This window comes from Procambarus clarkii, chromosome 26 (genome assembly GCF_040958095.1).
Source record: "Procambarus clarkii isolate CNS0578487 chromosome 26, FALCON_Pclarkii_2.0, whole genome shotgun sequence".
NCBI classification, from domain to species: Eukaryota; Metazoa; Arthropoda; class Malacostraca; order Decapoda; family Cambaridae; genus Procambarus; species Procambarus clarkii.
Genome location: NC_091175.1, coordinates 3,917,968 through 3,933,745, shown reverse-complemented (window position 1 = coordinate 3,933,745; position 15,778 = coordinate 3,917,968).

The window sequence follows — 15,778 nt, the reverse complement described above, 5'->3', positions numbered from 1 at the left end:
CACGGATTCTTCCTTTGCTTCTCTGCTTTTTTCTGTCGGGCTGGTACAAACCTGCTTACAGCCTCCTGACATTTTTGGGTGACATGGTCCATCATGTCTTGTACGGACTTGGTTCCGAGTTCTGTGTCCCAATGTATATCCCATAGGAATTTATTCATCTCCTCATAGTTTATCTTTCAGTACGCCAGCCCTTTGAGTCCAGTCAGGCACTAAGAGTCGTCGCTATACACAGATGGCGGCTGGCGGCTCCCTCACTCATTCAAGGTCACACGCACTAAACTTTCTCCCCCAACAATACTGTTTGCAATGTTATTACCCTATATACACATATTATATATAAGTATCTACATGTTTTATGCGCCGTAACTGTAAGCTTGTAGTGCGCCCAAAGAGCATAGTGGCTACCCCTCTAAGCAGCTAGACAAATCGTGTAGACGACGTCACCTCCGTTACCCATATGGCTCCTCCCAGCATAATCCTTTTGCTGTTGTTACACTAATACACACATTATATATAAATATTTGCATTTGTGTTCACCATAGAGAACCACTGACCTGGTATGGTGAATGCAAACATTAACAGGTAGCCACACAGTCAGTAAACGATGCTGTCTCCCTCCATCTCTCAGCATCACTCCTCCCACAGCGCTAATTATTACAACAATCCTGCTATTATCACAACCCTGGTTATTTATATCACAGTCATGGGTTATCTGTAATATTGTCATCGCTAAATAATAACAATTATATATTTATTTTGACATTTTTCGGCGATGCTGTGGTCACAAGCTGAACAGCAATGCTGTTCGCTCATGCTGCGTGCGCCAGCCTTGGTAGCTCCAACAGTACTGTGCCTCTCACACCTGAGAATATTGCCCACGATTTTTTTTAAAATGGCATCTGTTTACAAGACCCCTGAGGAAGCTACTGTGAACCCCGTGTAGCCGCGGGCCATTTCAATCGGGCCTGGCACCCTATGGCGTATATATACACCATGCGCACCGTGGGACATGTTACTCAGGGCGTATATATACGCCATGCGCAGTTTAAGGGTTAATGGTACCACTTGAGCACACGTGGTTCCACTGGGACCCCTTAGAGTAACTTAGCAATAAAACACTAGTGATACCCTATACACATTACTACACACTTATGCCAGAAAACGAGAATGCAGCACTACTTAGCTTTGTAAACTAGACACAGGATAAGGTAAGAGAGAGAGTAGGAGGAAGGGGAGAGGGATGCAGAGCAACACAGTAGAGTTGTTGACACCATGCCGCCAGCCAGAGAAGAAGGCCAGCCTCGAGTCACAGCTTTCTCCAGCTGACTCGCTGCTGGCCGACTACTCAGCTAATCGTACAGCAGCCCTATATCCAAGTTTACTCAGGTCTACTTTACTAATACTTTCTAATCATTTGTAAACATAGTTGATGCTTATTTTATTAATTAATAATCAACCACCAGCTCAGTCTTTAAATGCTCTGTGAGAACCAAGATTCGTCTTACATCTGGCAAGGAAGATGCGAACAAAGATGCATCGACACGTGCATCAAATAATGTAAAGTAATTTATTTAGCTCAATTTGACCTCTGGTTTCCACTGATGAACCCAGGGTTGTAACACTCCTCCCCCCTTCAGAGAAAAAAAAAATGTGGCTACTAGAATAGTAGTCATATTTTTTTTAAGAGTATACAGAGAATAAAAAGGAAAATCTGTGCCATAAAAGAAAATTAATAACAAACAACAATTTCTCTGCAAGAAAAGTATAAAGGAATTCTTGAAAGAACAAACACATACAAAAAAACAGAGAATCTTGAGGTTAACTTGAGAGGATTTCGGGGTTTTTTAGTGTCCCCGCGGCCCGGTCCTCGACCAGGCCTCCACCCCCAGGAAGCAGCCCGTGACAGCTGACTAACACCCAGGTACCTATTTTACTGCTAGGTAACAGGGGCATAGGGTGAAAGAAACTCTGCCCATTGTTTCTCGCCGGCGCCTGGGATCGAACCCAGGACCACAGGATCACATGTACAGCATGCTGTCCGCTCGGCCGACCAGCTCCCAGTAAAGTAAATAAATTTGACCGGAATATTTAATGTCACAGGAGAACCTACAAAAAAATAACTAAAGCATGACAGTTGGTATATGGCTTCCTGTAGCTCAGATGAATGTTACTCAGGTAACCGGGACAGAGTGTCGGCTATCACGTTGAGCCGGCCCGGTAGGTGGATAATGGAAAGATTGAAGTCCTGTAGGTACAATGCCCACGTAAGGATGCGTTTATTTTTTTCCTTCATCTGATTCAAGAATACTAGTGGGTTATGGTCCGTGTACATTTCCACTATATTACCTGTGAGGTAGACTTCGAACTTTTTACATGTTAACACTAGCGGCAACGCCTCTTTTTCTACCATTGAATAATTGTGTTGCGCCTTGTCAAATTTCACAGAGTAATAATATACTGGGTGTTCCACTTGATCATCCCCAGTTTGCAGTAACACTGCACCAGCACCCGAGTCAGACGCGTCAACATGAATTTTAAATGGTTGGTCGAACCTTGGACTAGCGAGCACTGGGGCGGAAGCTAAGATCAATTTCAAATTTTTAAACGCCTCTACACAGTCTGATGACCACTTAAATTTAATGGTCTTCCACAACAAGTCTGTAAGAGGAGTGGCAACACCGGAAAAGCTCTGACAAAAGCGTCGATAGTACGCACACATACCGATAAATCTTTGAATGTCCTTTTTAGACTGGAGCATTGGATACTCCAGAATATCACTCATTTTATCTTGCCGAGGTAACACTTTTCCTTGGCCCACTTCATAACCAAGGTACGTCACTGTGCCTTGGCCAAAATGACACTTTTTTGCATTTAAGGTTATAGATTTTCATTTTTCAAAATTGTGAACAACCGGCATAACCTAGCTATGTGGTCAGCCCAATTACTATCAAAGAGCACAATGTCATCTAAATACGCCCAACAATTTGGCACATTAGCGAGCAGAGAGTTCATTAGCCACTGGAATGTGGCAGGGGCATTACACAAGCCAAACGGTTACACTTGATACTCAAAGACACCATCGGGTGTTACGAACGCAGTTAGATGTTTAGCACGTTCAGTGAGTGGGATCTGATAATAACCCCTCGAGAGGTCGAATTTCGAGACGTACGTGGCGTTCCCGATTTCGTCGATGCAGTCTTCAAGAAGGGGCAGCGGATAGGCATCCACAATGGTCACCTTGTTGAGCTGCTGATAATCGGTGCATAATCGCAAGGAGCCATCTTGTTTGGGGACCAAAAGGCAGGGCGAGCACCAAGATCCATGGCTTGGCCGGATGAGGCCGTGTAGGAGCAGGAAGTCGACCTCTTTCCGTATGATGGCCTTCTTTTCCGGACTCATCCGATAGGGTTGCAGGTGAATGGGGGTGTAGTCCGTCAACTTGACATCATGGTAAATGGCATCAGTCTGGGTCACGACCTCCCCGAACAGACTGGAGAATTCGTCAAGCACCGACTGCACCTCTTCACGTTGGGCCATCTGCAAATGGGACAGTCCCCCCTCCACAGCATTCACAGAACTAGAATTATTGAGAATGAGGTTAGTTGGGTCCCCAGAACAGTCATCCCCTCCCTCACTGGAAAAGGAAACATTGGTTAGTGCGATTTGCCTGGGGCCCTGGAACTTCTTCAGCCGATTCAAGTGTATGAGCATTACCTGGTTACGCTTGTCAGAGGGGCTCACTTTGCACGTGAGGTCCCCAATCTTTTCTGTCACAATGTAGGGGCCTTCGTACTTGTGGGACATAGTGTTCCCTAGTTGAGGCTTTAATACCAGGACAGGGTCACCAGGCTGAAATACCCGCAACTTACCCTTAGCATTGTGTTGTTCTTTCATATTTTTTTGGGCTTTCCCAAGATACTTTAGTGCAGCCACCTTGCAGTCCTTGAGTCTCTGGTGGTGTTGCGCAAAGAAAGCTGAACCTTCGGTTAACGTTACATTCCCTAACAGATTCTCCTGTAACATTCGCAAGGATCCACGAACTTTATGGCCAAAGACTAACTCAAAAGGAGAATAACCCAGTGAACTTTGTAACTCCTCTCGAGCAGCAAACAAAACATAAAGCAAGTTCTCATCCCAGAAGTTGTGGGAACTCCTGCACGATGTCTTCAACATCTGCTTCAGAGTTAGATGGAACCGCTCAATTACCCCCTGACAATGTGGATGGTATGGGCTGGAAACCTTATGAGTTATTCCATGGTCCTTACAGAATTGTTAAAAAATATCAGACTTAAAATTAGTACCATTGTCAGTTTGCATGACCCGAGGCAGTACATAAGTGGAAAAAATTGCAACATACGAGCAATAACAGTCTTTGCTCGGATGTTCCTTACAGCAAAAGCCTCTGGGTAACGGATCGTGATACACATCATCGTCATTAGGTAAATATTACCAGACTTAGTTCTAGGTAATGGACCAACACAGTCCATTACCACATGAGAAAATGGTTCCTCCAGCACGACAATAGGCCTTAGAGTAGCTTTAGGTGGTGTCTGGTTTGGTTTCCCAACAAGTTGACAAGCAATACATACATTACAAAATTTTGCCACATCGCTTTTCAGCTTGGGCCAAAAAAAATACTTGAAGATTTTGTGATAAGTAATATTAATACCTTGATGTCCCCTTATAGAATCATCATGAGCAGCTGACAAAACTCTCTCTCTCTATAGCAGGTCGGCAACATAACCTGGTGGACTACCTCCCACTCATTTGACAAGGGAGCATTCTGTGGTCTCCATTTTCTCATCAAAATCTGATCATTGTAGTAGTACCCAGTTGCTGCGTCTACAATTTCCTCCTTAGAGATGGCTACTTCGTGGCATTCTGCTGTCGTGATGCTGAACCCCGGTTCATTCCGAACACAGCGATTTCACAACACATAACACCTTGCCTCAGCAACCGTTCCCACCACCTTGTACTCCTACACACACCAGACCCTTGAGGCGTACCACTAGGTTTGTACTGGAACACAATGAGTGAACATATGGAAGGTATTTAAAGGCCGTCGGGTTTTGTCATTTAATTACAAAAAATAGACTCTGACAAATAATAACATATTAGTATACTCTATTAGGTAAATACACTTCCAATGCCCATAGACCACTTGACCTCCGCGGTCACCACTTGCATTCGTAACTTGCGTCTAAGTCCCTAATACTGAATAATTACTACAACGCTTCACACCCAGTTAGTCTTACATTCAATACTCACATACTGCAGACTTAACTTGGTCACTAAGATCACATCAGGCTCTCGCACAGCTGTCTGCTACACTTCGCTGCTGCCATAAACAGAGACCCCGGAGGACTTGCCAGTTCCACTCCCACAACCAGACTGTCTTCAGCCAGCCATGGCGTCAACAATTTCACCCCGCCTCTCAAGGAAGGTATAATCCGATTAACCTTAACCCTAGAAGCGATAACCTTGTTCCTAGAAGCCTGAGTCCTCTTTCCAGGAATTATTAGTTTGGCTAAGCAGCTGTGGTCTTAATCCCTTGACCTTTCTTAGATATGTGATCCATAGTCTGTCTACTTAACATGTACTTCCAATCATCATTCGTTAAGTGTTGTAGTAATGATCCTCTAGCTAATAATCCCTACTAACTTGTGGATTACAACACTGCAAGACTGGGGTCAGCTTTCTGTAACTCACTCAAGGAGGCGTCCAGGCCGTGGTCAGATGCCATTGGCCGAGGCTCAACAGTGTTCTCCTCCACCTCCTCATTACTCTCGGTAGGAGGCAGTGGTAGGCTCTCCACAATGTCCTCGGCCACGTCATCGAGTCAGGCCATGAATGTGTCCGCAAGATCCACTCGGAAAGTTCCTCGTGTCCTTGGGATTTATCACCTTGGCAAGAACAGGGCTGCCCTTACATTTAAGTCCCATAGACCTGGTCACCGCGCATGCAGGGTACACAACATTATCCTCTGCTGCGGGTAGATCCAGGGAAACCTTAGGGGTAGGCAACATAATAGGCAGTCTGGAGTCCCCTACCTTATCCCCTGCTAAATCATTACCCAATATTACATCAACATTAGAGAAAGGCAGGTAAGAAGTGACTCTGACTGTACAAACACCCTTGTGGAAATCAGATTCCAGGGTAACCTTATGGAGGGGTACTGCTCGAGTATCACTAGTGACACCCTCGACCAGTACTACCTCTCCAGTGTCGCGAGTGTTGGCACCTTGCAATGTACTCTCTAAAATTAAAGTCTGGATGGCACCAGTGTCTCGGAAGATCACTACGTCCTTCCAGGAAAAACCCTCAGACAAAAGTAATCTCCCTTTCGATAAGAATGGAGTAAGCCGGTCCAACCACTGTGGGTTGGAGGTCTTACTCCCTAACCCTTCAGAAGGCCTCAAGCCCTGTATCACAACAAGAGCATTGGGTCTTTTTTCTGGGTACAGTTACCAACAACGGCATGTAATGTGGTTTGGACGTTTACAGTGACCACAGATTCGTCGGGGAGAAGAGACATTACTAATAGGATTGACCTTCGGTTCACCCTTAGGTGCCGTGGGGGCTAGACAATTTAACAGGGTCAGTTATGTCTGAAACAGAAGGTGCATTAGTTATAGGGTTAGAATGAGCTGGTCTGGAGTGGCTGTGGGTATAAGTTTTGTTACTCTGTGGGGTATAATTATTTTTATTAGGCCTTTTGCCTGCCAACTGGTAGTTTTCTGCCATCTTGGCCAAATCCACTATATTAGAATCTACCTCTATCCTTCCTCTAATGTAATGTGCTACATTCTCTGGCATATTATCTATAACATTTTCTACTAAAACTAGATTTTTAAGTGCCTCGTATGTTTCGGCTTTAGCCGAGCGAATACATTTTTCAAACAATCTAATTTGATCATTAGTAAATTCAGTGAGAGGTTGGTTGTGAGTAGGCCTAAGGTTGCGATAAGCTTGGCGGTGAGCTTCAGGCATAATTTCATATGCCTTCAAAATCCGTTCCCTGACTTTACTATATTCAAAACACTCGTCGTCAGGCATGTTTATAAAAATATCTTGGGCCTTACCCCTAAGTCTTCCCTGTAGGATTTTTACCCACTCTTCCTTTGGCCAGTTCATGGACATTGCCAATCTCTGAAAATGGTTGAAAAACCTTTCAGGGTCCGACTCTGAAAATTCAGACAAGTTATGCTTTTTCTTATAATGCCTGGGGTTTGAATCCCTGGCAGGTGGTAGTCCAGTGGTATTCGCTCTAATTTTAGCCTCCTCGGTTTTGAGTCTTTGCTCCTCTAGTCTTATTTTTGCTAATTCTAGAGCTATCTCTCTGTCCCTATGAGCTGCACTTTCCGCTTGGCTAGGCTGGCATAAAGGTATATCACTTGGCAATAGATCTTGATCTATGCAATGTTGTAATATTTCATTCACCAAACCGCGTCATTTAACTCGAGGCCATATTCCTTGCCTAACAATACTAAATTAGATTTGGTAAGCTTCTTGATCTCTACCACTGAAGGGTCATTTGCCAGTTCCTGCATTTTAGCCTCCATAACTAATTAATTTAGCTCCTAGCCAAAGAAAAAAATTAAAAAATATAAATTGGAAAATAACAAATTCTGCACGGCCCCTAACACAAGGCCACACTTACCTCAATCGTGAATGGATCCAGCTGGGTGTCCAGTCAGTGCAAGATATATCCTTTGCTAGATGAGCTGGGCCCTAGGCTAACACACAACCGTTTTGCGGAAAACAAGAATTTTTAGTTTTGGCACTCAAAAATCTAATTTTTTACAATTACAAAATTCCTCCCGGTCAGGCCAACCACTTGTTATAAAACTTGCGTGCTGCTATGGGGGATCTAGTATTATGGAGCAGGGTCAGCAGTTAGAATCAGGAGGTATCACCATTAAGGGAGATCATAAAGGCCCGGCCCTCAATAAAATATAATACAGTGTTAACTATTTGGCTTCAAGAAAATGTCAACCTAGAGGTAGATCATTGATCTCCTACACAGGAAGAATGGATACTCCTTTAAAACTAACTTATTTATTAAAACCTCTTAACCCCCATATACATTCACAACAATAACAATAATTACTTTACCACACTATCTTACATTAACTACCTTGGTCCACATAGACAGGATACAAGGTTTACACTTGGGACTAGCTAGGGTAAAGTCTACTAGGCAAGGGACACTAGCAAGGACTCTATAGGTAGCTTAATGGTACCACTTGAGCACACGTGGTTCCACTGGGACCCCTTAGAGTAACTTAGCAATATAAACACTAGTGATACCCTATACACATTACTACACACTTATGCCAGAAAACGAGAATGCAGCACTACTTAGCTTTGTAAACTAGATACAGGATAAGGTAAGGGAGAGAAGGAGGAGGAAGTGGAGAGGGATGCAGAGCAACACAGTAGAGTTGTTGACACCACGCCGCCAGCCAGAGAAGAAGGCCAGCCTGGAGTCTCAGCTTTCTCCAGCTGACTCACTGCCGGCCGACTACTCAGCTAATCGTACCCTATATCCAAGTTTACTCATCTCTACTTTACTAATACTTTCTAATCATTTGTAAACATAGTTGATGCCTATTTTATTAATAATCAACCACCAGCTCAGTCTTTAAATGCTCTATGAGAACCAAGATTCATCTTACGTCTGGCAAGGAAGATGCGAACAAAGACACATCGACACGTGCATCAAATAATGTAAATTAATTTATTTAGCTCAATTTGACCTCTGGTTTCCACTGATGAACCCAGGGTCGTAACATCAGAATTCTTTAAAGATTTCACACATAATTTATAGGTCGTGTGGGGTCTATGTTCTCCAATTCCACATTCCATAACATGGCATTCATTCACATTAAATTCCATTTGCCAAGTGTTGCTCCATATACTTATTTTGTCCAGGTCATCTTGAAGGGCATGCCAATCATCTAGGTTTCTTATCTTCCCTATTATCTTAGCATCATCAGCAAACATGTTCATATAATTTTGTATGCCATCTGGTAGATAGTTTATGTAGACAATGAACATTACCGGTGTAAGAACTGAACCCTGTGGGACTCCACTTGTGACACTCCTCCAATCCGACACGTTGCCTCTGATTACGGCCTTCATTTTTCTATAAGTAATCTATCAATTTCTACTCATCCAATATGTTCCAGTTTCAAGAACAACCTCTTATGTGGAACTCTGTCAAAAGCCTTTTTTAGGTCCAGATAGATGCAGTCAACCCAACGATCTCTTTCCTGTAAAATCTCTGTGGCTCGATCATAGAAACTGAGTAAATTCGTTACATAGGATCTTCCAGAGCGAAAACCATACTGTCTGTCTGATAATATATTGTTTTTCTCCAGGTGTTCAACCCATTTAGTTTTAATTATTTTTTCCAATATTTTGACAATTACACTTGTCAATGATACAGGTCTATAATCGAGGGGGTCATCCCTGCTGCCGCTTTTGTAGATTGGAATGATGTTAGCCTTTTTCCACACATCAGCTACAACTCCTTTACACAGGGATGCCTGAAAAATCAGTTGAAGTGGAATGCTGATCTCAGGTACACATTCTCTCAGAACCCATGGCGATACTCCATCTGGACCAAATGCTTTATTCTTACTTAGCTCCTTGAGCATCTTTTCCACTTCGTCTCTAGACACCTCTATGTGCTCTATGTTGTTCTCTGGAATTCTTGTTGTGTCTGTTTCCCTGAAGATTTCATTTTGTACAAACACACTTTGGAACTTTTCGTTTAATGTTTCACAAATTTCTTTTTCATTTTCCATGAATCTATTTCCCATTTTCAACCTCTGAATATTATCCTTTACCTGCGATTTGTTGTTTATGGATTTATAGAATAGACCTAGTTCTGTTTTACATTTGTCCGCAATCCCTTTTTCAAATTTTTTTCTGCCTCTCTCCTCACTGACGTGTAGTTGTTTTTCGCATCTTTGTATCGCTGGTATGTTTGGGAATTTGGCGTCTTCCTGTATTGATTCCATTTTTGTGTCTTTTGGTCTCTGGCCCTATCGCAATTTCTGTCGAACCAATCCTGTTTCCTAGTTCTGCATGCTGCTTTGGTATAATTTTTTTGTGCCTTTATCATATATTTCAGAAAACTTGACATACATCTCATTTACTTCCTTGCCAACCAACAAGTCTGTCCAATTATACTCACCAAAATGTAATCGTCAATGTAATCAATCAGAGCTTCAATATACCAATGTGCTTTAATATACTTACTAATCTCTCTCATCTCATTTTTTTTCTTGCAATGTATTTGTTATCATTTTATTAATTCTGTAAGAATTTACCTACTTAAAATTATCTGTTAGATTAAGGACCTGCCCGAAACGCTGCGCGTACTAGTGGCTTTACAAGAGTGCAATTACTGTACTATGCTATATATTCTCACAAACCCAATGTACCTTCTTGTATATAAATAAATAAATAAATAAATAAATAAATAAATAAATTTCTAAGGTCGTCGTAGTGTCCTCTCCTGAAGTCAGGTTTTTCAACTGCTTCAACCCCCATATTTTCTTCCCGATTATAACGTATTGCATACTTTATTCCCAAAAAGACATGGTCACTTTTACCCAAGGGAGGAAGGTACTGAATGTCAAATATATCTTCCTCCTTCCTGGTAAATATCAAATCTAGCATGGAGGGTATGTCCCCTGTTACGACCCTGGGTTCTCCAGTGGAAACCAGAGGTCAAAATTGAGCTATTAAACTTTCTGGTAGTACAGTTGAGTGCATCTCGAGCGGCAATTGTTTGTATCTTCCCTGCCAGACGTAAGACTATTATGGTTTCTCAAAGAGCATTTAAAGACTGAGCTGGGGGTTGATTATTAAATAATAACATAGGCACCAACTTTGCTTACTAATACTTTCTAATCATTTGTAAAGTAACAATACATTGCATAGGGGAAGATCTTTAATGTGCTTAGCTGCACGATCAATTAGGCTCCTTCCGGCACCACAACATGGGAGGCCTAGCTGGTCGCTAGGAGGTTCTTCTCTGGCTGGCGTTCGTGCGGACGAGACCTACTCTGTGGCTGCACCCCTAATCTCCTCCCTTCTCCTCTTACTTATTTCCCTTACCCTAAGTTCCTGTACCATTAAGTTAAGTATTGTATGGTGTTAAGTGTGCCTACTCTGGTAGTAAATATTGGTGAGACCTGGGGATAGTATTTGCCAGTGTTTTGGGTACCCCTAAGTGTTGTGTTTTGTATTAGGGTACCACATGGTCTCACTACCCTAAGCTGCATCCAGCTTCAGTGCTTATCCAGTAGTACTTTACCCTAGCTTGTTATTAGTGTAAACCTTGTATCCTGCCTATGTGGACCAAGGCTTTTAACATAAGGTAGTGTGGTAAAGTTATTATTATTGTTATTGGTGTGAGTGTATATGGGGGGTTGTTAAGGGGTTAATAAATAAGTACATGAATTACAGAGTATCCCTTCTTCCTATGTGGGAGTGCATTGATCAACCCTTAGACTAACATGTATGGTCTAGTAGCAAGTTATTACTACTGTGGATAGTTTATACTGGGGGCCGGGCCTTTTAGCTCTCCCATATTTGATACTCTTGTCTTCTAACTACCCTTACCCCTTAATAGTACCAGACCCCCATAGAAGCCCACACCATTATAATTTATTACATCCCCTTCCCTCATCCTCGTAGCTTGTTTAACATGTTGATACAAGAATGTTTCCAGGATGGGGTCTACAAATCTACAGGTCCAAAAATCCTCTGTTCTGGCTTCATATGCTTCCCAGTCTATGGATTTTAAGTTGAAATCGCCGACTATCAACAGTCGTGATCTATCTTTATCCACTCCTACCATAATCTCTCATTATTGTTATAAGACCCTCTCATTTACTATCTAACTCCTCCTTTGTCCATGTGTTGCTTGGCAGTGGACTATATGCATTTATGATCATTAGTTTATCATCCTCATGGCAGATCTCTAGTGCTATTACGTCAACTTCTCATGGATTGGCAATCATTATTTCGTTCTCCTTTAGGTGTTCTTTCACCAGCACAGCAACGCCACTGCCTTTCCTAATTTTTCTGTCCCGTCTCCAAATTGAGTAGCCCCTTGGGAATATGACCTCATTTAAAATAACATCTTCACGTTTTGTCTTCGTGAGTTCAACAGTGTCTGGTGTCTGCAGCTGTATTACATCACTTAACTCCAGTATCTTCGATCTCACTCCCATCTACATTGGTGTATATTATTTTCAGGAACATGTTCCCCCTCTCCTTATTCTTCACTACCCCTCTCTCTAGCAATTTTGTTGGTTTACCTTTTTGTACCATTTTACAGGCCTGCCTACCCCTATCACTTTGTAGAAAAAAAAATTGATTTCTTCTTAATTTTTTCTCTCATTTAGCCTTTTTGCCTCTACGAGGTTTAGTTTCAGCTTCTCTCTGTCTTCTCTTGAAAGATCTCGTCTTAACGACCACACTTTCCCATCCTCATCACTTTGTAATTTTCTAGAATTCCTTAGTACTTCTTCCATTTGTTTGGCACCGTTTAGGGTGATCCAAAAAGATCGATCTTTCCCTTTTACATACCTGCCTATTCTCCTGTAGTCACACACATTCTCTATGGTAGTAAGACCTTCCACGAGGCCAACAATTTTATCTACTACTTTCGCTTCTTTTACAGCTCTTTCTGACCAAGATGTTATCTCCTTTTCTTTGCAACCAAAAATTTTCAGGGACTTACTCCGATCAACTGTGTTTTGCACCAACTTTGGGTTAGATGCCAATTCCCTTCTCACTTCCAGCCTAATGTTTGTTTTATCTTGGTTACTGCAGTGTATACTCACCTAATTGTACTCACCTAATTGTTCTTGTGGGGGTTGAGCTCTGGCTCTTTGGTCCCTCCTCTCAACTGTCAATCAACAGGTATACAGGTTCCTGAGCCTATTGGGCTCTATCATATCTACACCTGAAACTGTATGGAGTCAGCCTCCACCACATCACTTCCTAATGCATTCCATTTGTCAACCACTCTGACACTAAAAAAGTTCTTTCTAATATCTCTGTGGCTCATTTGGGCACTCAGTTTCCACCTGTGTCCCCTAGTGCGTGTGCCCCTTGTGTTAAATAGCCTGTCTTTATCTACCCTATCAATTCCCTTCAGAATCTTCACACACTGTGTGTGTGTGTGTGTGTGTGTGTGTGTGTGTGTGTGTGTGTGTGTGTGTGTGTGTGTGTGTGTGTGTGTGTGTGTGTGTGTGTGTGTGTGTGATTGTGTGTGTGTGTGTGTGTACTCACCTATTTGTGCTTGCGGGGGTTGAGCTTTGGCTCTTTGGTCCCGCCTCTCAACTGGTGTACAGGCTCCTGAGCCTACTGGGCTCTATCATATCTACATTTAAAACGGTGTATGGAGTGAGCCTCCACCACATCTGTTACGAACCCAAGTTCATCGTCAGAGCACGGAGCAGTGACGTCAACGCCATCTGTGAGTCCGCTCCCAAAATCCCCACGAAATGGACGATGCCATCTAGTGGTGGCAGGAATATGCCAGCTCGACATGCTAGATTCTTGTCCTGGTAGCTCGTGAGGTAGCTAGTGCTGACCTCTGGTGAGGTGGTGCTCAGAACATCAGCGCCATCTATTGAGCTAGATGCTATACGTTTGTATATAAGCCAGTAAGTGATGTTGCCTAGTGGTTCCCATGTAGTGTCCCAGTACTGATGACGTGTCAGCTTTCAAAGAGTCAACATAGGGCTGCTGTGATGCAGGAAGAGTCAGTCTACCCAAGGCAGCCAAGGTCTCTTCACCAGTCTGCTTTGCAGAAGTAGTGAGCCGCCGCCGGACGAGAACTGTAGTGTGTTCATCTGTCTGCCTGAAGAGTGGCAGTGACAGGATTCGCCGTACCCGGGGCTGGCTGGTGGAAGAGACAGCCGACTGTGGTGCTGAACGAGGTGAGTAACCAGCGAGTTACACGAGGCTCCTGCCTAGGGCTCGCAACCCTAGTATTCGCTCGTGAAGTGGCCAAACAGCGTGAGGCTGATTGGTACCTGCCAGCTACAGGCTGGACTGTGGTTGTGGGCCTTCACGACGAGGCACCCAATGGAATTGTGATTTGACTGGCCTGTAGCCAGGGTAGATTCATCGTGGATTCCTGGTACTTGCAAAGGGTAGTGCCGTGGAATAGGAAACCAGGCAAGACTGCATGGAGTGAGCTTCGCCAAGTGTTCAGCGTCTTCAGAGTGAGACGATGATGTACATTGTGTAGTGATATTTCCCGTTTATGACTTTTATATATCTATGGTGGTGGGAAGACTAATTATACATGGTATAAAGTGACGAACTTGTGTTTTTAATGTGCCTCCAATTGTTATTTTATTTACATTACTGAGCTCACCCCTTGAAAGCCTCTACTAACTTGGGGCGGGATACCCAAACTCTACATCACGCAGAAGAGTTCCATCAGAAAAGAACCCGGTTGCATCCCATTTGGGCCGTAATAACAGCACTGCCTAATGCATTCCATCTGTTAACTACTCTGACACTGAAAAAGTTCCTTCTTACTTCCCTGTAGCTCATGTGGGTACTCAGTTTTCACCTGTGTCCCCTTGTTCGCATCCCGCCAGTGTTGAATAGTTTATCCTTGTTTACCCGTTCGATTCCCCTGAAGATTTTGTAGGTTGTGATCATGTCCCCCCCTTACTCTTCTGTCTGCCAGTGTCGTAAGGTGCATTTCCCGCAGCCTTTCCTCGTAACTCATGCCTCTTAGTTCTGGGACTAGTCTAGTAGCATACCTTTGGACTTTTTCCAGCTTCGTCTTGTGCTTGACAAGGTACGGGCTCCATGCTGGGGCCGCATACTCCAGGATTGGTTTTACATATGTGGTGTACAAGATTCTGAATGATTCCTTACACAGGTTCCTGAACGCTTTTCTGATGTTAGCCAGCCTCGCATATGCCGGAGACATTATTCTTTTTATGTGGGCTTCAGGAGACAGGTTTGGTGTGATATCAACTCCTAGATCTTTCTCTCTGTCTGTTTCATTAAGTACTTCATCTCCTATTCTGTATCCTTTGTCTGGCCTCCTGTTTCCATTGCCTAGTTTCATTACTTTGCATTTACTCGGGTTGAACTTCAACAGCCATTTGTTGAACCATTCACTCAGTCTGTCTAGGTCATCTTGTAGCCACCTACTATCATCCTCTGTTTCAATCCTCCTCATAATTTTTGCATCGTCGGCAAACATTGAGAGGAACGAATCTGAGGGTGAAATGATCACCCTCTGGGAGATCATTTACATATACCAGAAACAGTATAGGTCCAAGGACTGACCCCTGCGGGACTCCACTTGTAACGTCTCGCCAATCTGAGACCTCACCCCTCACACAGACTCGTTGTCTCCTGTTGCTTAGGTACTCCTTTATCCAATGGAGTACCTTCACTTTCACTCCAGCCTGCATCTACAGCTTTCTCACTAGCCTCTTGTGTGGCACTGTATCAAAGGCTTTCTGACAATCCAAAAATGTGCAGTCTGCCCACCCTTCTCTTTCTTGCCTTATTTTTGTTGCCTGGTCATAGAATTCAAGTAACCCTGTGAGGCAGGACCTGCCATCCCTGAACCCATGTTGATGCTGTGTTACAAAGTTCCTTCGCTCCAGATGCTTCACTAGCTTTTTTCACAAAACCTTCTCCATCAGCTTGCATGGTATGCAGATTAAGGACACTAGCCTGTAGTTCAGTGCCTCCTGTCTATCCCCTT